General features: G+C 40.3%; 1 long non-coding RNA gene across 1 annotated transcript in view; it reads left to right on the forward strand.

Moving 5' to 3' along the window:
• Window positions 1-27,327, forward strand: part of LOC127207757 (uncharacterized) — a 71,869-nt gene extending 44,542 nt beyond the window's left edge. Inside the window, exon 3 of the long non-coding RNA XR_007832966.1 lies at window positions 27,230-27,327. This is a non-coding gene — a long non-coding RNA (uncharacterized LOC127207757). The remainder of the gene's footprint in view (window positions 1-27,229) is intronic.
• Window positions 27,328-27,568: the final 241 nt, after the last annotated feature.

Consider the following 27,568-nt stretch of genomic DNA (forward strand, 5'->3'; position numbering starts at 1 on the left):
GCCCCTTCTTTCCTTTCTTCTTTCACCTCCACCATATATAAATATATTATATTAATAGATATTAATAAAATAAATTAATAAATAAAATATTTTTTCTACTTCTGAGTTTTTCTACATGTACTTGCTTATATAAAACTATATAAATATAATATGTATAACATAACAAAATATAATATAAATAAAATTTATAATATATTTTCATTTGTATAATATGTTTTATATCCTATGTTATAACGTTATAACATATAAACATATATACATATATAAAATCTCAGAAGCAGGAGAAAATTATTTTTAAAATAGTGTTGTATGTTGACTATACTAAAGTTGGCAGTGCTCAGTTTTATCGATGTCTCATGACTATCTCCAGATGTGCTGAGTTTGGCTGCCATTGATTGGGAGGAAGAAGATCCATCGAGTATGAATCAGTTCATAAGTTAACATTTAGCACTAGGCCCAAAGTAGATTTTGCCCTATTAATTCTGGGTCAGTTGAGAGGACCGGTTCAGGGCATTGAGAGCGGGAACAGTGAAGACAGCTGGTTTACTGTGGTGTGTGTGTGTGTGTGTGTGTGTGTGTGTGTGTGTGTGTGTGTGTTACAAAGTGGAATAGTCTTCATGGTGTGAATACATGCCATGCATTTGGGATGGGAAAGACAATACACCTGCTAGAAGCCACTCTAGTACAGAAGCACGAAAGTCTGGGAGCCCATGGGACATCGAGGCACATCAGCGAGGAAGCAGGTTTTCTCTATCATCTCACAACTGGCTTTTGGTCCCAGGGGTGCTATTCTGGCCCCAGTGATGAAATAGCTTTTAAAATCACCATAATTTACTCCTCAGCATAACGGTGCCATGTAGATTAATTACAACAGACCAGAACAAAAGCAGTAAATATCACCATCTTTGAGTCAGTCTCATTGAAGGGTAGCCTCTCCAGATGCTCAGAGGTGCCTGATTGTGCAGCAGGAACTCTCTCATGCAGGGTTTTTCACAGTTAACTAGAATGTTGTCAGTGTATTGAGCTAGGATGCAGTGCAGGGTGGTGACATCCTCTGTGCCTGGGAATTTCCGTACACATGCCCACATGCCCTAGAACAGCTCCAGGTGCCTGTGGTGATTGACAGTTAATGTGGCTACAGTGAAGAGCAGGCGTTTTCCAACTGGGTTCCTTGGTGGAATTTGTACATGTGTTAAGGACTTGCCTTCTGTGCTAGAGTTACACCTGGGATTAAAAGGAGCAAGATATTCAAGTGGGCAACCATGTTATACCTTCCTGTTTCCTATTCCAACAAGATTATAGTAACTGGTGTTTTCTAAAACTGAATTTAACACAAACAAGTAAACAGGCCTAGTTATAAGTTCTGGTCTGAACAGAAAAAGCCAAAATATTTTATAAAAATTTTTCACAGAAGAAAATATTCAGTCAATGATGAATCTCCACAGAGAAGCTTATCCTAGCTGTTGGTGCTGTTGATGCTGTGATAGCACATGGAAATCAAAGCCCAGAAATGACATTCCTCTCTGAGAAACTTTTGTGTGGAAAGAGCAGACCCGCGGCTCTCTTAGAAAGCCGAGAATCACCTGACACATCCTATGAACGTAAGGGAGAGATGTGAGAACTGACCGAAGCCATGAGCTCCACATGGTAAGGAGAATACCTATGTTAACCAGGTAAAAATACTATATTGGATACCATTGCACATGTAAGTAAAATTAAGGCAACCATATCACAAAAAAAGTGATAAGGGAATGCATTGTTGCAATGTAAATTCATTTCCAAAAGTATGCTGATTGGTATTTTTCATGCACATGCCCCCCATGCTCACATAGATGTTCAACATTCTATATAAACCTCCACTGTTTTCCCAGGTTACATATTAGAAATCGTTCATTATTCAGTAATATGTGTAAAATGGTGCAGTTGGTTCTTTGTGCTGTTCCACAGACTTGCTACATAGATCTAGTTTTTCACAGACCAGTCTTCCCAGTGATGTCTATGTATTTCTAGAATAGTCCTACACATTTTTGAATGGAGAAATCTATTCAAAGTCTTGTAGAGTCTCTATATTAAATTTTTCTAGTACCCACCTTTTATATATTTTCATACTCTAACTTAAAGATGCTTTTTGCCAGGAATTTCCCCTATGGCTTTTCTAAAGGTCTGTCTGCTCAGAGGTAATATAAGCCATGTGTTTCTGATTCATTCTCCTTCTTCATCAGAATGTGGCTTTCCACAAGGCACATGGTCACCAATGAGCTATGAAACTTTAAAGGCTTTTATTTTTTTTCAGAAAAGGAAACTATATTTGATCAATAACACAGTTGGTTATAAAGTCTAAGTACATAAGGACTTACGAAGATATATTGGTTTACTATTTAACTTTAATAACTTTAGGCTGCATATATTTGGAAACTCACCCATCATTGTCAGAAAAATGCATTTTACTATTATATTTTCCTTCACAGGCCAAAAACTCTATTTTTCATTTGTTAGATGTACTTTATCTTCTCATTATGTTACCTTCTTGAAGTACAATCTACTGCCTAGATAGTCAGTGAGAATTATAAAATATATTTGTGCAATGTAATGACCGTACATTTTAATATTTCTGCATATGAACACCACAGCCTTTCCTGTGAACTTCTAAGCACATAGTTATAACTTGCTTGCACACTACAAGATGGTGGCCCTTTCTAGAACATGAACTTTCTAAAGATAAAGGAATAGCTTCTTTATTATAGTAGCTGCACAGGTAGACTCATCACACAGATGTTGACTGTGGACAAAAATGTTCCATAATAGAAGTGATGAGCACAGTTAAGCAAAAAACCCTCTGCTTGAAACCATAGAGGGCTGCCAGTTGAGCAAGGAAGCATGTGTCAATAACACACACACATACATACACACAGACACAGACACACACACACACACACACACACACACACACACACACACACACACACACAGCCCATGCTTTAATTCAAGGCCACATGGATTAAGGGCACATGGCTGAGGGATGCCTGTGGGGGCTGGGAATGCGCTCAGTCAGCTGTTGCGGCTGGAGAACTGGAGAACATTATCAGGGCAGGCCTTCATATTAACTTACATTCAAACATGATGTTAATATAATCATTGTGTTTTAGAAACAACCATACCTTAGGTTAGGCACAGCATTTTGTAGGTCTATGTGTACATGCACATATTTTGTCCACCATGTAGAAATAAAGTATATATATTTGTTTGCTCATGTATGATTCTATATATAGAATATAAAATATACATGTTATTGGATTTTGCATACACCTACATTAGCTACAAAGGAGAACAGTGAAGGCAATAACATTTTAGTTCATATATTCCTCTTTTCATGTCTTTGACCCCAAGAATATTCTTTCTTATGGATCCTAAGAAAGCTGGCAATGTCCTGCTGTGCCCAAGTCTTGCTCTCACTCATAACTGCAGGTAATTACCAAAGAGTAAAGCGTGACACTCCCTGGAGGAAACCAGGAAACATGAACTTGCCTAATTGACATAATCAGGTTTCTAGAATTGTGAACGGATAAAGAAATCTAATTCGAGGGTGACATTCTCCGCCCAAGATTTTCATGGGATTATTTATTTAAACTGAAAAGACTGAAATAGAGGCAAAAATAAGATTGAAGCAGCAACATTTTCCCATATACTATACATTTCTAACCTCAAACCAGACTCATCCATCAGGATGTCAGGCCTACAGCTTCCCTCCCTCCTCAGAGCCACCACTCACCTTCATCCACAACTGTCGCTTTATCATGTAAACACGTGAAGAACTCTTTCTCCTCTGAGTGTGAGGTATAGCTGTGAAGGGGGAAACCTGTGAAAGGCAATAACTAATCCAATATGCCACGGGGAGAGACTTCACATTCCAAATAACACAGGAATTTCAAATGTTATTAGTCATTCAACTCCACGCGGGCAGCAGTACAATCAGGGCTGCTGTCGGCCGACTTCTTCAGGTAACCATTGTTGTCATCACCAACCCCTGCAGAATTGTCATCATCCACCCATGCAGAATTCTCCTCACCTGAAGGAGGTAAAAGACAGCAAAGTGACCAAGGCGGTGGGGAGTAGGAGCTGGTAAGAAGTGCACAGTATGATTTGGAGGACAATTGCAAATAAAAATGAAACATAAAAAAAAAAATGTCCTAAGTGAACCTTATTTTGGAATTTTGACAAATCCACAGCAGGTACCAGAGAAATTGTCTTGTTTCCTCCCTCCTATGCCATGCCCTGCCCCTTACTCCTATTAGGCAAATCAACCTAGTCCCTCTACCACACTCGTGAGGTCACAGCACAGCATCTCTGAGGCTCCATCTCCACAGACAGTTGATGAGTTCCTGGTTCATCCACACCCAGAAGTGATTTCTGGAATGGAACCTGGTAGACTACAGACTTCCAATTATGAGCCGGTAGTAGCTTCACAGTCATACTAAAGGCAGATTTTGCCAGGCAAAGTAGAAGAAACTCTTTACCTTTGCTCCTTGGCAGCCCTGGTCCCATGCTGCGCATGAAGGGAGGTCTGGGGCAGCACACACGTCATCCTCCTCCAGGCAGCAGAGTGTTAAGGGAGAGCAAGTATGTAAAGAAACGAAGACTGTTGAGCAGTAAAGGTATGAAGAATGTGCTAGAGTTCGGAGTATCTGGTGCTGACAAGGTGAATTTAAACCCGTTTGGGAGGTAAACCCTGTTTCAGAGGCAGAGTGGATTCGGATAGTCCTGCAAGTTTCAGTAAATAGTAGTGACAGGTGACATGGAAGATAATCAAAATAAATTATTATGGCTGTATGTGAGATCCTAGGATATGGTTCCCACAGCTCACTCACCCTAGACTATACCTACAAGTGTGCTCACTGTACAGAGCAAGAACTGGCAAAAAAGAATAACTAAAAAGAAAGTCATCTGAGCTGAAGCAAGAGCGGGCACAAGTAATAAAGCCAAACCGCTTAGTGCAGAAGAGTGAAGCAAGCATCAAAAACATAGAGAAGAGCACTGAGATGGCTCAGCTGGTAAAGGCACTTGCCGTGTAAGCTGTATCACCGAGCAAGGCATCTGAGTCCCATGCCCAGGAAGCAAGGAAAAGTAGATGGGCATAATAACGCCACAGATTTCCCTCTGACCTCCACATTTATACCCCCACACATACCATGTATATACATACACAATAAAATAATAGTAATAATAATAATAGTAATAGTAACAGCAACAATAATTTTAATGTAGTAGTTATTAGAGAGGAGACAGAATGTGAACATGACAGATTAAGGAAACTTGATTTCCTGTCACTCTGTGGAACAGCAGGAGATCAGCATGCATGGCACCTGTTGATGGGCCCAGAGAGTGGAGTGAAAGGTACTCTGCCAGCTCAGACAGTGAGCATGGCTCACGATGAACCTATCTTTGGACTGTGGCAAAGAAAGCCAGTGAAGGTGAGATGGAAACTGAGTAACTGGTAAAGGAATTTGATGCCTGTAGCATATAGAAATACTTAAAAACTAAAGCGTTTTTGTTTTGTCTAATGGAGTTCTCAGGAGCACAACGTATAGTTCAGTAATGTCAATAACTACAAAGTGACGGGTGGTGCTGATGCAGCTCTTCGTATCAGTGATACAAGCAAAGAAAAAAAAAATCAAAACGGTGTCTGATGAAATGCTCAGCTAGGCAAACAGAGATTAGACGGGCGGAGCGTCTGCACCTACATTCTTCTCAGACCCTCTCTGGCAACTTAGAGAGTAAAATCCACGGATTTTCCCACTTCCTGGGATGTACTAGTGTCCCTTCCCATTTGTTCTTGTGCTTCGAAGAGTGATTCAAAGTAACCATTTCTACAAAATAAATATCAGACGGACCATAGAAACCTCTTAAACTAAAAAACGTGTAAGTGCGCATGTGTGTCTGCGTGTCTGCTTTAGGAGTTGCGGGCTGAAGAGTAAAAATCCCAACCGGAGCAGCATTGTTTTGATTATAATGTATGCCTAGATACTGGCAGATTAAAAATATATATATATTTTGGTTATTTTCTCATCCTCTAAATTAGAAATCAAAACTGAGCTGCTCACGGTGTTATGTATACAATACAGGAGTACTAATGCTATGCCCCCCAATATTGCGATGAAAACATCATTTGGCGCCTCCTATTTTACATACGCTCTCTTGCAGTGACTTTAGAAAAAACACCTCCCCTCCATGTGTTATTTCCCAGGAGTGGCAGCAGCTCCAGTAACTGCACTTATACTGCACACTGGCTACTGGATTTTCTGGTTTGGTTGACAGAAAGTTGCACCCTATGGATTCTATGTCACAATGTTTTAGTCATTCCTCAGTAGAGAATTTCCAAGGTTATCCCTTCCGACCAGCTTGTTTTGTCTTCTGTCCCCATGGTTACAAAAAGGGGTGGGAAAAAACAACAAGAAGAACAACAAACCCACCTTGCTGTTCAATTCTAAACACAAAATAACTTCACTAGAGCACTGTCACTGAGAAGCTTTCAGAGCTACATTGTTTAAATAGTCTGATAGGACTAGCCAGCAGGGAACCCCACAGGGGGAAAAAATGCTGTCAGAAAAATTAGAAAACAAAAACACAAGCTGGGAAGATGGAGTGAAGGAATGTTTGAGCTGGTGGGTCAACTCTGTCAATTCTCTGAAAGCCGCCTACCAGCTCCCAGCAGAGGGGCCCCATTTTCAGCTTTAGCTTTGCAAATGTAAACAACATTAAAATACAAGCAGATATGCTCTCTGGATTCTAAAACTCATTGGTCCTAGCAATCTCTTCCCCCAGCAAAGGAAATAAAGACAAACAGAAGAAAGGTAGATAAGGTCGAGATGGGTGTTTCCAGGCAAGCCCTTCACAGTTGCTGCCCACCAGCAAATCCACAAACAGAACCAACGAAGCGCTACGCACTCAGTCTTACTAGGTTCTCAGCAGCAGCAAGACGCCATCGAAAAAGGTTTAAAGTGTGGTGCATTTTGACCCAGATTGGCTGCGTCATGGAGAAGCTAAACACTGCACCCTTCCTTTCATGATACCCTAGTGTCCTCTCCTGTGGCTGTCCAACAGGATGAAGTAAAAGTTATTAAAGAAAGAGGAATTAAATACTACTTGGAAATATCAGAAGTTACTTTCTAGTAGAAGTTGGCCGGGGGTGGAGGGGGGCGGGTGGCGCACAGGGGTAGAAAGAGCAGGATTTGAGCAGATGGCAATAAGGCGAAACTTGGGTCAGTAGAGAACATGGCATCAGCAGAGATGATGCTAAGGCCGTGGTTTTAGAATTAGCACAGGGAGAATGTAGTCAGCGAGTCAGAAACTACTAAAAGAGAAATGAGTAGTAGGAACCAAGCTGCTTGTTTAGTATGAACACATTTCAATCAGTAGATAGTTTGAAGGCATTAAGTGGGCTTATCTATATAATAACTGATCTTGGTAAAACGCTATCCTGACCCTGCTGAAACCTCAAATTTTATGTTGAACAACTGCAAAGAATGAAATAAGTACAAAGTGAGCATATCTATGTCTCTAAACTATTGCGTGTAATACTCCCGTGCTGAGAATATCATTCTGGACTCTTTGCCAAGTCTGCCCACATTTCACAGATGCCGCACCCTTTCCAACACCCCCAGATGGCTCTTGTGTCAGGCCTCAAGAGAAAGCCCCTCCAGTAATCAACCCTTCCTTGTTTACACTGGGAAGGGTTCCTAAACAATGCATGTATTGTGCAATTCCTCTCCATAGCTTGGTGTTTAGAGAAAGAACTGGGCAAAACCAGCCTGAGATAAAGGAAATGTTCCCCCACCGAGCGGTTAACCCCACAGGAATGCCCTACACACTTCACCCTCCCCATCACATCTGCAGCCCTACATCCTCCCTGTGCAACCCTGTGTTCTGAGGATACACGATGACATGAACTATGGCTGAAAAGACAGGGAAAATGATATATGAGATTGTTCAAGTTGGCAGCCTCGAGGCTACAGAAGGACCTTGGGCATGCCAAATTTCATGTCAGCATTACCTCAGAGAAATATATAACCCATACAGCCGGAATACTAATGGATATGCCTTTACCTCTGAGATTAATTCTTGGGGAGTGAAAACATCTAACTAGTGTTATATGTAAAACAACACATATACACATAAATATTACATAAGCAGATGGCAAATAAATAGAGGGATAGGCGGTAAGTGTATCCATGGCATCGATCATCCTGTGGTAAATTTTGTTGACTCAAAGACGTATTGGGGGCTAGTGTCGTCACATGCTCTTAGGAGAAGCAATGATGAGAAAAGCTAAGAAAGGCTCTCCCGGGGGTGTGAGTTGGGGGTGGGGTTTAGGGGGCACTGAGGTAAGCCTAGGAGAAAATTCTCACCTCCGAGCGTCTGTCCGTCTGTTCGTCCTCTGAGCCTGGGTGGAACTGACTGCTGCAGATCTCCTCTGCCAAAGCTGAAGGTAACAACTCAGAGGCCGACTACGAACCGCCCAGACTTGCCTAGGAGTAGTGTGCTAACCCTGGAAGATGGGGCCTCCCAGAGCTTTCCCTGGAGCTCAGGCTTGGGTTCTGCACCTGTTACCCTAAGCAAGGCAGAGTTTAGCCAGAGCGAGCTTGTGTCTCACCAAACCCTGCAAGGCTTGCCCCCTTCATGCTCACACCGGGCTTTCTGGAAGCCAGTGGGCTAGCATAGAAAGACACGTCAGCGATCCCCTTCTGCTTAGAGTGATGACTTATTCTGGCTGAGGGACAAAGAGATAGAGGCTACCAGCAGTGGTCCAGGGCCATCTATGACATCACACAGAAAATCATCTTTGTTTCTATTAGCGTTTCTATGTAATTGTTTTGTCCACCCACAAACCGCTGGAGTCTTGCCCAGTATCTGAGACTTGGAAGCAGCTGGGGGAAATGGATGGAAACAGGGAGCAGGAGGAAGCAGGTTGCCCTGCAGGGAAAGCACGGTGTTTGATGGATCAGGGGAGGGACCAGAGGAGGCAAGTGGGAGAGCCCAACCGCTGAAAGTGAAAGTGGGCTTATCAGGGGCACTGAGGGCAAGGAGGGAGAAAGATGCTCGCAAGACTAATTGGCTAGATACGTAATTTTCTCTAATTATGTTGTATGAGAAACTTATGCATATTTATATATCCCAGAGACTGCGCATCCCCATATGAACATGCAGACACATGCATATCTCATCTTTTAATGCCTGCGCATGATGTTTGACTATGTAATTTTCCAATTTGGAAATTATTTAATGAAGATCTCCTTTCAAGGTACCTTTATTTGAGTTTCATTTTATGTCCCTATATGTAAAGTTGAAAGTAAGACGGGGTTTCCAAATATAGTCATGCATCAAGGTAGGCCATGAAAGCTTCAGGGGCTGTCACTCTTTGGATCTTTAAGGAACTTCTTGTAAAAGGTGAGTAATAGTCAATATAATTACTTGCTTGAGGACTGGGGCATATCTTTTAATTATAAGTTTATTCACAGAAATGTTTATGAACGTGTAGTAACAAGCCTCAAGACAGGTAAGGAAGTGGCAGGACCTGTGGGAAGAGGATCACAAAGGAAGTAATGTTATTATCCACGTCATTTCATGTGAAAGCCACTTTGGAATTCATGTGCATGCCTTTTATGGTTAAAACAATGGAGACGTGATTTGCATTTGAAATATGTGTTCAGGCTCAGATCTCATTAAGTCTAAGCAGGCTCACACACCCATGTCATCTTGACAAGACGAAGATGCAGAGAAAAGCAAAGATTCTCCAAATCAGGCAGGTCAGCATTATAGCTATGCCTGCCAAATGTAGATGGACAGGGAGTTTTACCTCAAGTCCATGAAATGAAACATTTCAGTTTTCCATATCTCTGGTGACTTTAGCCTTATGCTATCCACGTCGTCATGTCAATTCTGTACTTATTTCAAAAATCATGTAGATACCCTCTCATACATATAGTTGGTAATGTCATATTCAGGATTATAATAAACCATACCAATATTAGTTCATGAGGAGAACTATTTATCACAGGGGGGTGCTCATATAGAATAAAGACGGGGAAACTCCACTCTTTAGCCGTAAATCAGGTATGCATCATTGAAACTCTGTGCTTTAAAAATAATGATTTCTACCCAAATAAAGAATGGTAGCATTTGAAAATTATAAGCTATTGGCCATATTCTCTCTATCCGTGTTTCTGAAGAGGAGAGGAGGCACCTGCTGTCAATATCCCAGGAATCCTTTCATCGACAGATCCTTACATTTTCTCAAAAGCAATTGCCAAAAGCCAGGCCAGCTGTAAGAGTAGAGGGTCCCAGCTTGGAGTGTTGCTTCCTCTCTCAGAGCAGGTAGGATGTCTTGAGTGATTGTTTGCGCATGAGCTCTGCCTCACAACTTGAGCTTCTAAGTTAGTTTTGGTTTGTGGGGTGTGTTGTCATGAGCTTGCTAATCTCCATATAATGTGTGCAACAGTCCAGGTGCCATTGCTAAATTAGGAGGCTGGGTGAGGAATTGTGCACAGCAAACCAAAACTATGTAAGACTTTGTCTAAGCTCAATCAATGTGTACTGCTGTTTCTTTTCAGATCCCAAGGAATTCTTTACAACTAAGGTCTTTCGTTCACAATTCCTCCAGCCTTTTTTTTTTTTTTTAAACAAAGGAGTAAAAGCTAAAAGGAGTAAGCAAATGCCAGGAACTAGAGGGGCAGGGCCCTGTATTTTCCTCTTTATATTTGAAGAGTGTAACATGATTCTACTTCCTCTTTTGCAAAGTCCAGTCAATAACTTGTTTCTAATTGCATAATCAGGCTTTGATGTCAATATAAGCTTTTCCCAAGGAAGGGTCCGGTAGGAGTAACTTACACAGTTGTACTGCAAACTTGAGTTACCATGCTAAAGTGCCATACCCATGAATTAATGGTCATCTGTTTTCAAGGCAATGAGAGAGTCAACATATAAAAGAGAAAGGTGAGATTCCGAGTGTACTGTGATAGTCATGAACTATAAGTGGCTCTTCATTTCTCAGAACTATTTGATGAACTACGAAGTGCCAGAACAGAAGTACTTACACTAGGTTTGAACACAGAATGTGGATACAGATGGGCTTCCTTCTAGCTAGTCCCACATTTGTCCCTTCCTGAATGGAAACAAGATATAGAAAAGCTTTGGTTTCTTCAGCCTTCCACCTCATTGGAATGGAAGCTAAGGAGACAAAGATGAAAGTCCAGTTTGACCTGAAACGATGTGTGTGCCTCTAAGACTTTGATCACTAGGTTGCTGGTGCTGCAACAAATATGGATCTAGAAAGATCTTCAGCTACACACTAAACACCAAATGCTTTGGATCCACCCAATGAGCTGCATGACGGTGGAGTCACGGCTTAGAAAGCACACCATATGTTTGAGTGATTCTAGTGGTGTATGAAAGTATTATATTATGGGAGAGTATCAGCAAAAAGGTGCAAAAGGATATTTTTCCATACTGAAAACTAAAATAACTGAAAAAAGAAAACAGAAATTAATGATGGACATCTCATTTGCTCTTAATAAACTGGCCGAATCTATGCAGGCAGAAGACAGAAGAATTTCATTTACAAGTTGCTTAGACCTGTGACAATCCCAAGAAAGACAGTGATTTGGGGGAGACATAGATAAGGTTTTCAAACCTCTTGTGGTTTTTCCACAACTCGCTTCTGAGTTATTCAGAATTAACCTCATTTTTAAAATCCAAGAGTTCCAGTTGAACCAAAGCTAATTGTGTGCACATTTGTCTTTGTGCCACATGTGTGGAGGTGCCCAATCATGACAGAAGAGAGCATAAGATCTCTGGATCTAGAATGACAGGCACATGAGTGCTGCCCAACATGAGTACTAGGAACCAAACTCCAGTCCTCTGCGAGAGCAGCAAATGCTCTTAAAGGCTGAGACATTTCCCCAGCTCCTTAGCATATAATTGTTTGATGCTACTGACATTTATAGACTTCAAACTCTGGAAACCATGGTAGAACACACACTAAAGAGATTTTTCCTACTATATTAACCTTATAATATAATTGTTGAAGTAAGAATCTTCCAAATATTGATACAATTGTTAATTAGACTCCTTGCAAGATAAAAGCAAAGTCTTTCAACCTTGACACTGGGTAACCTGTGTCCTTTTCCACATTTCTTTATTTACTCCATAACTTAGTGCAAACTACACCTAAAAACATGCTTCCTAAATTCCAAGACAGCCTGTGCAGTCTGTAGAGCAAATTGCTCAATCACTTGGCCAGTTACAGCCAGTAACAGCCCTTGGAAGCCTTTTTATTTTATTTGGTTTTTTTTTTTTTTTTTTTTTTTTTTTTTTTTTTTTTTTTTTTCATCTGTAAAACAGGATGAGTGGATTGATTGATCTTGGAAATCCTTTCCAGGTTCACAGTTCTGGTTCTAACAGCAAAAGAAACACAGAAAAGGCTTCAGCTGAAGTTGGACAGGAAACTGGTGTTTGTAATGTCACACAGAGAGATTAGCCCAGCAATTTCATTAATGGGAGTCATATGGCGAAATCCCCCAAAGCTCTTCAGAAACGAATCTCTGATTGCTTAGTACAGCAGGTAGAGCAATTTCCTTGGCTTTTTTTTTTTTCCTACTAGAAAATTCAAGGTATTCTGAGACTATGCATGATCTTTGTTGGAATGAAGGAAAGACAAAATAGTTGAATGAGAAATGTGTATCTTCTGGTGAGTGAGAAAAACCTGTGCTGAGCAGGTGGCTAGGTACAGGTATGTCAACAGAACCTGGCTGTGTATTGGCATTGACAAGCATTTCAAGCTCCAAGGTTTCTCCGAAGCTGTAGAATAGCTCATCAGTTGTATTTGGTGGCCTACAGATGAAAGGGCTGCCAGGAGACTGTGAGCCTTTGTGCTGGTTCACTGTTGACTAATGCAGAACTCAAATGCCAGTCAGGTCAGGATGAGTCAAGGGAGGGTTAGACAAGGTGCTCAGCTACCTCTACTTCCTTTTTTGGTTAAAAGTGGGTGGGTTTGAATGGAGGCTCTAAGCAAAATATTAATAGGAAATGTTATTTTTCATAACCTCATAAATTAGACTCAATAGGATAGTTTCTAGAAAGTTGTTGGGTGGCTGACATCTCTGTGAAATGAGGAGCTTCAGAGTATTAAAAGGAGGAATAAAACATTGGATGAAATGATTAAAAAACAAAGGAAATGGACTTTGTGAGTGTCCAAGTCAACTCTTCAACTGATCATTAAATCCAATGATTAGGGGGAAGGGGGAATCAAATGATTGCTAAGATTGGAAGACTTTAAGATTGGAAGAATATAAGAATCATCTATGATGGCTAAGTACCTACAAAAGATACTTTGTTGACACTGTATTAATGTCTAACTTAACAGACACGTCAAATCAATGTGTGTTTCAGTTTTATAAGATGTTTCCCCATAACCCATATGTTCCCAGGATGTATTTTGTTATAATCTCTTCCTTTAGAGGTCCACTTGCTCCTAGTACTGAGGCCCTTTGCAGTCAATGACAGACTTCCCCATGGAGGTGTGCTCAATGGTTTAATATTGCTCTAATTTATTCTTAACAAGGTTAAAGAAAGGTCAGATAAAAGTTCTATATCTTCACACTAGGATATTTACAAATTAAAAACTTAAACAACTAAATGTGGGAAAATTATTGCATCAGATGTACTAAAATATATATTCCTAAGATACAAAAAATGACATAATTCAGAAAAAGACAAATAATCAGATGGCAAAATAATTGATGACAAATGCGCATGTGAAAAGAAGAGTGATTTATCAGAAAAGGCTACATTTAAAACAAACAAACAAAAAGCCAAAGCCAAAACCACCCTGGTTGCTCAGCTGCCTTTCGAGGACCTCTGTAAACTCTATCTCTGGCCTGGATATATTTTTTACCAGAGCTTTTATGTCTCTCCTTTTCTTAGTTTCTTTCACATTTGCTGAGAAACAGCCTTACAAATGTTTTAGAATGTTTGCTTGCAATGCTGAATCTTTAAAAACAAATGTATTCTAAAGCCACATGTAATCCCATAGTTATTTAATGCCTCTGGACGACTTGGGTGCTGAAACGCAAGTAGCGGCCTTCAGTGCCACTAAGTGGTGGTGGAATGTGTAGGCCTTTAGAATGTGTAGGCTAATTGAAGGAAGTCCAGTCTTAAGAGGGCACCTTTCGAGGGGATGATGGACTTCTAGACCCTTCCTGTCTTTATGTTGGGGGAGCTGGGAGGCATGGTGTGTCTTATTCCTTGCCATAGGCGACCATGGACTAAAACTTTCAAAGTGCTGAGTCATAATGAATATGTTGTTTATCTGGCATATTTCTATTGTTGTGGTTGTTTATCTGGCATATTTCTGTTGTTGTGGTTGGAATGCTGAATATAACACAATGCCTCTGATGATCTGGCCAGATTGTATACCCCATTCCTGGTTTTGAAGGTTTTTATTATTATTATCATCATCATCATCATCATCATCCTTATTATCATTATTGGTGATAGTGGTGGTGGTGGTAGTGGTAGTATTGGTGGTGGTGGTGGTTGGTGGTTGGTTTGGTTGGTTGGTTTTGTGTGTCTGTGCACTACGTCTGTTAGATTGTCATTTCTTCTAGTAACCAGACTAATGTGTCCGCGTCTTCTCTGTGAGTTTTCCATGCTTCTTGTTTATTAAACAATCTGACATTTCCAACAGGCATCCTTCAGGTATGTGTTCCTGAGGCCTCCATTTGAAGGCTCATGTCCTTCCCTGCTAAATTATTTCTGCTTTGTTATTTTTTAAAAGATGCCTTCCCATCTGACTTTAGCTCTTTGTTGCTAGATTTCGTTAACTGGACTATTCACTTGCTTCAGTTTCTTTAGGGTGTCTCCTCTGCCTGCCATGGTTATGGTGGTCATGCTTGGGTGCTGGGTAGATACTTGGTACTGGGCTTCTTGTTAGTGGAGATCAATTGAACTGTGCTCTGAAATTTTTTTGCTTCATCATCTCGTACATTTTCCTTCTCTTGATCACTGCCAGTTACTTCTTCCTCTTAATCTTCTTCATGATTTTTCTGGAACAATAAATTCCGAGCAGGGATACAGATGAACTTACAGCAGTGTTTTCTACTGATCAACTTTGTCTGTCAGTCCACCATCCATCCATGTGTCTTCCAAATGCATGTTTAAACCACGTGTATATCGAAGTCTGTCACTTTTCCTCGTGGTAGGATTTTGTCTTATTCCTTCTCTCTTATTATTATTTTTTGGTACTTCATGTGAAGTAGGGTAGTGAGAGTAGGAAAAGAAAGATTACATAGCATGACCATCTGGAATTAAAAGGTGCAAGTATGGCCATAACAACAATTTCTCATCACTGGTTTATCAACACATTTTCAGACATATTTACTACTCATAAAGCACCCTGTCATTCAGTACTTTATTAACTCTTTACCTTGACTTCATGTCATATGAAAGATTATCTCTAAATTACAAATGTCAAAAGTATCAAATGTGATAAGATTGAACTCCTCATTTAAAGAACACATGTTTGGCAAACATGTGGAGGCCAGGAGACAACCGTAATTGATCCTGAGGGTTGAACTCCATTTATCAGGCTTGATGGGCAGTGCATCTCTCGAAGGAGCCATCCCAACGTAGACTGCCTTGAGGGTAAAAATACTAGTCAGAACTCATATCACTGTGATTTCATGATTAGTGTGTACCACCAACAACACAAGTACACTCAGAGCTCATCGCCTTAAATGTGTGCTCCAATCACTGTAATGTCTAGAAGGTTTGATGATATCATGTAAAGAGCCCTTGAATGGAAGATGAGTGAGGTTTTAAACCTATTCTTATTTCTCCTAATTAGCCATCTCTCATTCATCTGTAAAGTAAAAGTCTTGGATGCAATGAATATGATGCCAAATGCTATTGTTGGAAATTTAATGGATATTATTGTAGAAGTGTGTTCTAAGCATCTTGCTTGGGCTTAAGTACACAAAGCCCTGCCCTTAGCAGGATGGGCTTCATCAACAATTTTCTTAGGGCATCAAATTAAATCTAATGACATTTAATGGTGAGGACTCTTGCCTAATTGGAATAGTCATGCCCACTTAGTTGAGATGCCTCTAGGTATCTGAGTGGTGTGACTCTAGAACATGAGGTAACCAGAGTCCACAGGCATTTTGCACATCTCCAAGGTAATTTTTCTAGTGCAGTTCAGCAGAGAAAACAAAACAAATAGACTCTTCTTTAGAAAAGTGATCTCTTCTAGGTAGGAGGAATCAATTACTCATTGCTTCTTTAGTAAAGATCAATTAGTAAGTGGCGACCTTCTGGAGAAGGTCATTCATTGATAAGCTGTTCCAATGTATGGCACCGTCAACATATCACAGCAGTCATGCAAGCACAGCACAGTCGATTGTGTGCAGGCACATATATGCACATTAATTAATCAGATCAAAGAAAATTACAGAGTCATTTTTTAAGTCCATAACCTCAGTGGAGGATGATGAATTTAACACCTGTGTGTTTTTACTCATCAATCTCTTTTAAGTAGAACAAGGTCTCTGTTTCTTTGATTTCTCACACTGTCACTATCTTGAATTTATTGTATCATTGAAAATCTAGAGGTTATTTTCAATGTAGTTTATTCAATATTTTTCAATTGGCCTATATAAAAATATGTCTCTTATTTATTAGTTGCACTTAGTAAAATTTTACAATGCACAACTTTATTATCTTAAGAACTCAACAAAGTGTACATATTTTCTCCATATTTAAACATGTAAGTATGAGATACGAATTGATTCCTTTCTGGGGGAGATTTTGCCTTTATCTGATATGTGCTCACAGCATGTAAGAGTGAACATGCCCTGGAAACAGTCTGTTTCCTGAGTAGTCACTATACACATACACTTTGTTCATAAACCAACTAACCCTGAACTAAACTTCCCACATCATCACCGCAGTTGCCAACAGCAGACTCGCACTGCCTAATTTATTTTTCTAGAGGAGGTGGAGCTTAACAGATAATTCATTTAACAAAGGTAAAGGCATGAGCTTAATTATTGCTTTTCAGTAATTAACGTGACATTGGTGCTCAGTAACACCACTTCAGTTCTTCCACCCAAAGCAGGAATGCTCCCTGCCCTCCGTTTAACCCCTTCTGAACCAGGCACACAACTACACCATTATTAAACAAAACATCTTACAACTCCCTGTCTAGGTAGAGTTACTTTTCTCAGAGTTCTTGCTAAGGCGCTTGAGCAGGTAGAAGGGCCCAGGGAAGTTAAGCGAGCTAACACGCTGCTGCAGTCAGATGTCTTTCAGTTGAGCAAGAGAGACTCCAAGAATACATTGGCCTGGGCAACCTGTTATTTAGGAGCATAGTCCTTTCCCTTTGCCTTCCTCTCAACCTCTGGGTCTGACCTTCGCTGAACACGGACTTGAGAGCTGTCCCTGCAAAGAAGCACCACGACTTCGGATAGAATAAAACCGTCACTAATATGTACTCCTTCAAAGTGTCTGTGATTTTGATTTTTAAATTTTAATTGCTAAGCATGTCTGGCATTAGCATAAAATACTCTAAGAGCCACTAGAGTGTTGTCTGTGCTTTGGAAAGCAGAATCACAGTGCTGTTCTCTTATGTAATAGTGCGTTCCCAGCAATCCCTTACTAAGTGGCATTTTCTGGTTACTTGACTGTTCTAAATACATTTGGTCAAGTACCTACACAAGATCTTATCAATATGCAAGTCTATCTGCTAGTTGTTAAATATGCCAACAATATTTAGGACACCATCTGATTTTCTAAGGTCTACTTACAACCTATCCAATTCCTAAGGCTCTATTTACTTTGAAATCCAGATTTATTGCATCGATGCCAGAGGTGTGTTAGCATTCTATATCCACGGGACTCTTCTTAGTTACAGACTCTGGTAACATTTTAAATGCATCTTGAGGAGAATTTTATACTTGATTCTAGGCTCTAAAGGAATCTGCATAAGAGAGTAATGACCCAGGGCAGTGAAGTGAGAGTCAACAGCTAGGGCTGGGGTTGTTGGCTGCTGATTCGTCTGAGGCTCTTCTAGACCTCTGTTCTGGTATCTTCTTAGTAGAGGCCCTGACCTGTGCCCCACTGACCCTGTAATGTGATGTGAACGTCCTCATCCGACATAGTTCTTAGGAAGGTTGCAGGGATCTTATGACCCCAAAAACTGTGATGTAAAAAGACAGTTTACTACTTTGTAAAATAGTCAATAACACCAATTGAACATATGCAAGTATCCTGCTTTAAAAATCTCTGCCAAGGGCCACAGGTCATAGTGATAATACAAGCCTGAGATAGGAAGATTGGGGGTTTGAGTCCAGGTTAGGCTACATCAAGTGTTCTAAGGTAGCATGGCTACAGTGAGATGCCAACTAAAAAAAATTGAAAACTTAAAAAAACGTAACAAAAATTAAGTCACCTTTCTCAGAAAAAAATGGATTTACATTATTAAATTGCTTCCATTGAACCTCAACATTCATTTTGTGCTTTAGGTGGATTTTGTTCCACTCAAATTTTAATACTAAAACTTACTCCCGTTGTAATTTCTCTTTTTATTTTTTCTTTTCTTTTCTTTTCTTTTCTTTTCTTTCTTTCTTTTTTTTTTTTTTTTTAGGAAGGGTCTTTAGGAAGTAATGAGGGTTAAAGGAGGTTTGGACAAGGACAAAACATGCAACCATCATCAAACCCCTACCCAGATCTAACCAAGGGACAGAACATTCTCCACAGTTAAGTGGAGACTGGGGACTGACTTTCACAGGATCTCTGGTGCCCCATATTTGGCCATGTCCCTTTGTTGGGGAGGCCCAATGGCACTCGGAGGAAGGATAGCAGACTACCAAGAAGAGACTTGATACCCTAGCACCATATTCAGGGGGAGGAGGTCCCTCTTGGTCACAGTCATAGGGAAGGGGGATTGGGGTGAAAGTGGGAGGGAGGGAGGAATGGGAGGATGTATGGGATGGGATAGAAAATGAGATGTAATATGAATTATTTTATCTTTCAATAAAAATGTGTTAAAAAAAAAAAAAAAAAGGTTTGGAATACAAGGAATCTTCCAGATGGTACAGGTGCCTTTTCAGAACAGCAAGATTCCTTTCTGCACATGCACAGAGGACGGTGGCATTCGAACACTGTTATTGGGTGACAATCTAGAAGCCAGGAGGAGAGACTTTGCCAGAGATGGAAATGCCCAACTTCTAAGGTCCGAGAACCACACACGCTCACACACATAAAAAAGAATGTGTCTTGTTTAAACCGCACAGTCTGTGGCATTTTGTTATAGCCCTGTAAGCTGACCAAGGTATTTGACATGCACATTAAAAGCAGTAGAAAAGAATAAAGTATTGTGCCATCGAAATCCATGGCACTCCTCGGAGTAGCTCTATAGCAATGCTATCTGAAATGCATGCCTGTCGAGACAACAAGGCATACAACAACAACAACAACAACAGCAACAAATCATCCTATGCGGGGAGGTCTGGCCCCAGCACATCTAGGATTAGCACAAGGCTGTGTGGACTGACTTCTCAGGTAACGCAGAGCACATGCGTAGTTGAACTATATGATGGCAAGCCCTATACATTTGCATGCAGGAGAAGTCTTAAGACTCCTTTTGTCCAAGATGGAGAAAGGCACAGGTGTCCCCTCCAGGCGGGAAAGCATGGACTAGGAGGGACAGCTTACAGGGCGACAAGCGTCACTCGGAACTTTCTTCATCGTGCAGAAGTTGCTCTGCTTGTCCATAGTGAAGTACCACCAGGATAAGCAAGAACATTAGGGAATCAGATGGGAAACATGAACTTTCCAGTTATGGCACCAGCAGGTGTAACTGTGCCACCATGCACAGACTCAAAGTGTCTGTTCCACAGAGCTCCTTTACAGAAAGTGTAGAAAGAGCAAATATCCAGAACCAGGTCTGCCAATTTCCATTGTTCAAGGCCTTCCACATAATAGTACACACAGACATCTTTATAAAGAAAGAGCAACTGAACATAAAATGTATGATACAGACTCCAAAGTATGCAAAAGTGGGGTACATGAGCTCAATGGGGAACTCACCTAACATATTAGCTACTGTCCAAAACACCAAAGCTATTCTAAAGAGGCAGCTATTACATAGTAATTGCTTTTCTTCCTTGTAATTTAGGCTGGATGTGGACAAGTCAGATAGTCCCTACAGCCCTTCAAAAGAAGTAAACAACCTTATTTATTTTCCTTGGTTGGCTCTTATTTTGTTATCTCTTACAAAGGTGCATTCTTGAAAGCAGAATAATGATTTGCTGGTGTGCCCTTTGTCAGGAGCATTTGTAAACACTCTTCCATAATGGAAAAGAACCAACCTTGAAATGAACTGAAATACATTGATTTTTCTCGACTGAAAGCACTGGACTAAAAAGGAATTTCATTTTACTTTCAGCTATCAAAAAGTCTCTATTGTTTTATTTATAGAATAGAATGTTCTGGAGAGGAGATACATAACAACATAAAGCAAGCTCTGGACTTCTAGGACTATTAAAATAGTCCTTGGAAATAATGTGGTGCAGCCTTTAATGTTTTGGACATGCTTTTCATTTAGAAACACATCAGCAACCCACCATAGGTAATCATATTTAATTATAGTCTTTGCAAATCTTGCAGTATTCAGATAAGCTGACAACAAGTTATTATGTTAAAAAAATCACAAATCAACAGTCTAAAATTTTGCTAGTTATTTTTTTTTTAATTAAGGATTCTGATTGTTATTGACCTGGGTGGCATGCTCACCAATGCACCTGTGGATATATTTTAGCCAATCAGGATACGTACATAAATAAATTGTCCCATCTGATACTTTAAACTTGTAGTTGGCATAAGATAGAAATAGTGGCATCACAGCTGAGGCTTAGCAGCAAGTCAGCTTCCTAGGGAAACAGAAAGAGCGTTCAGTTAGCCTCACCTTGTAGCTCCAGTTCCTGGAGTGATCTCCCAAGAGGAATGAGAAACAAGCAAAAGTTGCCAAGTAAGTGCTGCATGAAATTGTAAGATGCTTTAACAATCACTTCAGCCAACTCTAAATACTACTATCTTAGATACCTAACACATGCACTTAATACTCATGTTTGTATTCAGGGTTTTTTTTCTGAATGGGTGGATTGTAACTGCTTTTGCCACAAAAATATGAATAATCATCTTGGTTGCTCTATTGCTGGGAAGAGATGCCACGATGGAACTAATTAATAGAAGAAAGCATTTAATTAGGGGATTGCTTCCAACGCTGAGTCCCTCAGCATCATGGCAGAGCATGTGGTGGCAGGCAGGCATGGTGCTGGCGAAGTAGCTGAGAGCGGCAGCAGGTAGAGGCAGAAACAGAACCTAGGCCTGGTATGGGCATTTGAAACCTCAACGTCCACCGCAGCAACACACTTCCAACAAGTACACTTCTTCTCATCCTTTCCAAAGAGCCCATCACTTGTGGAATAAAAGCAGCCCATTAACTCAGAACTAAGCATGTAAATATATGAGCCTATGGCGGGGCGGCATTCCCATTCAAACCACCACATAATTTATGCAAGATGATATATATGTGTGTGTGAGTGTGTATTTGTATATAGTCACTGCAGTAACCAACTTACTGTGTGTGTATGTATGTCTATTCCATAAAAGCATCTCTCCACTTTAATAATGTATTTTTAAATTGAAATATCTGGGGAGCTATTATGATTTATATAATAGCTACTATGGAATTATTTCTTTCTGTAGTTTACAAACTATATTATAGATGTTTTATTTATCTTCACATTTTCCCCTTAAAGTGAGTTGTATCACGTGTCTGCACCTTTCCTCATCTGCTCAAGTTTCACAATGCCTAGTTTGCACTGAGAACTGGAAAATGCACGAGAGAGAATACTGTCAAATGTAAAGACTGAAGTAAATGGAGAATAATCCTAAAAATCACTCAAGTCACAATTCAGGCAAATATAGTCTCAGTATGAATAGCTGGCATATAGCTGGAATCTTGACTTTTTTTTAAAAAGTTTGTTTATCAATAAGAAGCTAGGCATCTGACAAAAATGGGCAAAATCTTAGATCATGAGAGAACATTTATAATAATCACGTGAAAGTGTAGTATATATATTGGAGCACGGAAATCAAAACCATACAGAAATTCCATTATCTGTTGATTAGAATGGCGACAATAAAAACTGTGAAATACCAGTGATATTGTAGAAGAATGGGATTGCAGCCGGGCGTGGTGGCGCACGCCTTTAATCTCAGCACTCGGGAGGCAGAGGCAGGCGGGTTGCTGTGAGTTCGAGGCCAGCCTGGTCTACAAAGTGAGTCCAGGATGGCCAAGGCTACAAAGAGAAACCCTGTCTCAAAAAACCAAAAAAAAAAAAAAAAAAAAAAAAAAAGAATGGAATTGCTCACACATTGCTGGTGGGCAGTAGATTAGTATAACTGTCCCGAAAACCATTTCATACTCGCCCTTTGAGTTGAGCATTTACGTAAAGCTTGGCTCCAACAGTCTACGCCTAGGCATTTACTTCTCAAAATAAAAACGTATCTACAAAGAATCACATACAGTCCCATATGGAAATGTCCATAGCAACTTAGTTTATAACCCTAAAATTTGGGAGTCGTCCAAATACCCTTCCAAAGAATCATGTTAGTGAACTGCGATAGAGTTATCCACTGCTCACAACAAATGGAAACAAAGTGCAAATACTTGCCGCCTCATGGAAGAATGAGGTAGGATACATATGTAAATTCAAATAATGAGTAAAGCTAGTCATGGAGATGAAATTAGCATGATGAGTGCTCTGAGTGGAAGAGAGATTGATTGAGCAAGGTTGTGACAAAAGCTTCTAGTATGATCTTTAGTCTCCCTTCAGGTATGGAGCACATGAGCACATATTACTGGTTAAAATGTATTCATCTGTCTACTTTAATTTCTGTGCTTTTTTTCCCTGTAGTTATATCTCAATAAACATGTGATGTGACATCTTTATGCAGAAAGATTTGCATGTGCATGTAATAAAACCATTTGCTTGGCCATGCTGCCATCTTCTCTTTCTCACTTGGATTTGGATGGGTTCCTCATACTGCCTCGAACAGCATTTTTGTTGCTGCTGCTGTGACAGAACACCTGACAGAAAGAGACACAAGGGAGTGGTAGTTCTGCTAAGTGGTAGAACATTTACCCAGCATGCATGTGGAAAGTCTTGAGTTCAACTCCCCATCATACACAAACATGCATACATGCAAGACGTAACTTAGGAGAAGGTTTCTTTTGGCTTGCAGTTTGAGAGTACAGTCCATGACAGCAGAGAAAGAAAGTGCAGGATCCTAAAGCAGCTGGCCACACTGTCCTGTAGCACACAGGAAGCACACAGAGTGGAGAATTGGTGCTCAGTTCACACTTCCTTCTCATTCAGTATGGGACGCCAGGCCATGGCAGGATGCTTCTACCCATGTTCAGGATGGGTCTGTACTCATTAATTAAACTTTTCTGGAAGCATCTTCATAAACCTATGGGTGTGTGTTTCCATTGTGATTTTAAACCTAGACAAGTTGACAGAGAAGATTATCAACTGCAATGCCTTATACACAGTACTAGTTATACACAATGGGAGTGTATTTCTTCATCTGCCAATAGTCTCAACCTACAGTAAAGTTCAATTTGTACATTTAAGTACTTTAAAAATCCAGGACTTAGAAAGGTTCATAATCCAGGCTTAGGAGCCTGGACTCATGGTACCAATTCATACAAGATCTCAGAGTCACACAGACCATCCCTCCAAATGTAAGACGGAGAGCCAGAGAGGTTCAGTAGTTGCATAGGAAGACAGAACTGGTGAGTGACAACTTAAGGCTGAAGTGACAATGTCTTTATTCCTATCACAGTGTCATCACTATATCTGGATGCTTCTCTCAGCCATTACTCATTATTTCAACACAGAAATGTGTTGAAATTTACTCCATACACTAAATTTAGTCTCTCCAACCCCTTTGGGACTCCTTTTGATATACGCAAAATTTTAATTGTGTAGGCACTACCTTGTGTGTCCTGCTGCCTGCGTGTTGAGACCTTGGTAACCTCATCTGATATCAGCCAATCCTGATCATGTGGATACTCCTGAGAGCAGGCACTGGATTGATTTCATAGAGGTGCTGTGACAGCGCAGATGCATTATGATGTATTTTTGAGGTGCTATGAAACTATACATGAGAACAAACTGTGCCAGCATAAAGCCCAGTAAATATTTATTAAGATCGATGACCACATACTGTGTGCTGATGGCAATTTCTTGCTCTGAGTCAGAATTAAGATGGATGACATTATGGATACATTGGAACCTCCTCTTTGCTTCTAAAGGACAGGACCATCCCCACCCCCATGCAACTTATACACCTTGTTAGTCACCAGACATTACATCATAATGCTTACATATTCATTCAACTTATGGTCAGTCTGCCCTGCTTTGGTGAAAGGAATGTGACCTACAGGGAAAAAAAAATCTTACATAAGAGCCAGGATTAGGCTGAGTCATTTGTCCTCTACTCATGTGGCAGGTTCCAAAGTGCTAGCAGTCATCTCACAGTGGCATATAAATGATGTTGCAGCCAGCATTGGGGAAAGTGGTGCCTTCCAGAAAGAGTTTCAGAGGCTATGAAGGGAAAAGGCAGGGGACCATCAGTTTCGGGAGATGTGTATATAAGGCGTGGTTCTTTGCTTTTAATTTTAAATATTGAAGTATTTGTTTTCGTGGGATGGGGGTCAAAGGACAACTTTTAGCAGTCAGCTTTCTCCCTCAGCTCAGGTCATTAGGCATGAGGCGTGTAGAAGATTCTAGCAGGATGCTAGCCAGGCACATCAAGAGTTCTCTCTCCCCCATGCCTCCATCTTTCTGCCTTGTACTATGGATAGAACTCCAGACATCACACATGCGAGGTTCTATGAATAAGTTATATATCAGGCCATCTTTCTGCTTATTTTGAGACAGGGTCTCACCAAGTTGCCCACGCTTGCCTTGGACTGACTCTGTGGCTGCGGCAGGCATGGAATTTGCAATCCCTCTGCCTCAGACTTGTGCCATTAAACCTAGGTCTTTCCTTATTTTTTTTTTTTTTTTTTTTTTTTGCTTACAAACCTTTTTTTTTTTTTAAAGCAGCATTTGAGGCCCAAAAGATAGATGATGACTTCAGTTTGTTCCCAGGATCCATGTGGTAGATGGCGCAAAACAAATGTAATTTAAAAATAAAAATCAATGTTTGTCAGAATTTATCTGGGCCTACATTACCTTAGACATTCTTATGGTCTATTCTGAGTACTTTTGTGTATGTCATGTATGGCTTCTTCTTTCAAGAGGAAAGAGTCTAGTCTCAACTTACAACCTGGACATATGCAAAAACTAACTAGAAACACCGGTTAGGATCAGAAAACAATGCATTTCCAATACTGTACTGAAGGCGAAATGAAACCATTATGATTCTGTGTCTGTGCTGGAAAGAGCCAGCACTGTCATTTTCTGCTGTCATGACCACACACTTGGTGATTACAGTTTAGTGTCCCCTCCCCGGGTGAGAATAAGCTCTGCCAGAGTCAGATTGACTGTGTCCAGAGAACACCCCATTTCTTCATGCCTGTCCATCTCCAAAAGGTCTGCAGCACTCATCACGCCCAGGCCCAGGAAACACCAGTAACCAAATCTATCCTTGGCTTGTGTGCCATAAAAAGTCAGGCTCCGATATAGCACAACTTTCATAGACACTGTATAGAAAGAGTAAAAGGCTTGGGGAGCACTTGCTAGGTTTCTTATCAAGATTGTTGCCACCTCTCCTCTAACTCTGAGCAGAGAACAACTTTAGGGGACAGCTGCATATTTTTCTTTATTGGTTGATTGTTTTGTTCATGAGAGAAGTAGTCCAAATACACCCGAGAGCGACTGCAACAAATTCATTGTCAAATTTGTTATGAACAAAAAAGGGATGAGTGGGCAAGACGAGGCTAAGCACCCTAGACCTCCCTTTCTTCATTTATTTGCTTGTCTATATAAGATAGTAACTATTCTCAAATTATTCCAGTCAGCTATCTTCGTTCTCTCACTCTGAGGCCAGAAATGGTCAAATAGTAGCTACACGATGTTTTCATTTACCTAATAGTTTTTAATATAGCAGTTATTTCCTTTGCATTAAGCAAGCACAAGTTTCAATTACGTTTTTATATACCAACTAGTTAAGTAGTTTGGCCTATGAGGCAAGGATTCCCAAAGGGGATTTTCCCCAGAAACTTAATAGTATATCTCTTCTTGCGTCTTTGAAGTCTTGAGTTAAGATATGAAATGCCACTTACAGAGCCATAAGTGTATCTCCTGAGGTTAACAGTGAAGTGCCAGCAGTGCTGAAAGCTGATTTGATTAGTTCACAGTAAAACTTTTGTTTTCCTCTGACTGTACCTAAAACATTTAGAAAAGGTACTTCTCTGGAACTTACTACCCTTACTTTTCAAAAAGAGCAATCTAAATGGAACTTACCAAAAAGTTTTTTGCTAAAGGTCATTCTCAAATATGTATTTCATATTCTATTTACCAACTGGTACAAAGTATAATTGAATACTTAGCATATTAAGCAATCACCCTGTGTGGTGATTTTGCAGTAATCTGTTGTTCATTTTCTTTTCTGGAAAATACTAAAATATAGAAGATGGCATCATCAATCAAAAACTCCTAAATTAAGGAGAGGCCATTGGAAAGTATTATACATGCCTTAAAATCTATAGACCCAAATGTATATGATGTGGGTCTCTACAGAAGGCAAGATATTCTCTCTGGAATTTGTTATGAACAGGGAAAAGGATGATCAGTCATCCAACAGTTTATTATTCACATCCACAAGGCAGTGTTTTCTGTTGTCCACAGAGAGGCCTGAGTCCACATAATAGCAGTAATTATATTAGCATTACTGAAGATAAACAAGACCAGTTATTTCAAACCGAACTGGAGTATTCTTACCACACAGCTTAGAAAACTGTTCAATGCCACTGGGCAGTGCACATAGGCAAAGTCTTAAGGAAAAAAAATGAAGAAAAAAAATCCTTTCTATGAGAGGAACCTGCTCCCCAGGTTCAACCTATTGAATATCATGAACCTTCTTTCTTCAACTCTTTTTCCAGAACAAAAGAAAACTGCTCCTATGTTGCTAATGTATAGGGCTGGTCGAGTGAGCACCCTCTTCAAGAGACAGCAGTGAAGTCATCACGGCTCAGTATAGAAAAGTGTGAGCTTATTCTGCTTCCCTTATTCCCCACAACTTGAGAGCTCTTTGTTCTCCCCTGCCTGGTTAAATTCCAGAGAGCATGCTGATGCGTCATGTCCATATTTTTTGACATCATGTCTCTGAGGGCACCCTGCTCCTTTTCTTGTTTTGATGTCAATTTTCTCTCTGCTCCTGGGCTGTGGCTGCAGTTGACCTGTGCTTTCTCTCAACTCGGGTTTCAAACACATCTGCTGAC

Source organism: Acomys russatus, chromosome 24 (assembly GCF_903995435.1).
Source record: "Acomys russatus chromosome 24, mAcoRus1.1, whole genome shotgun sequence".
In the NCBI taxonomy this organism is placed as follows: Eukaryota; Metazoa; Chordata; class Mammalia; order Rodentia; family Muridae; genus Acomys; species Acomys russatus.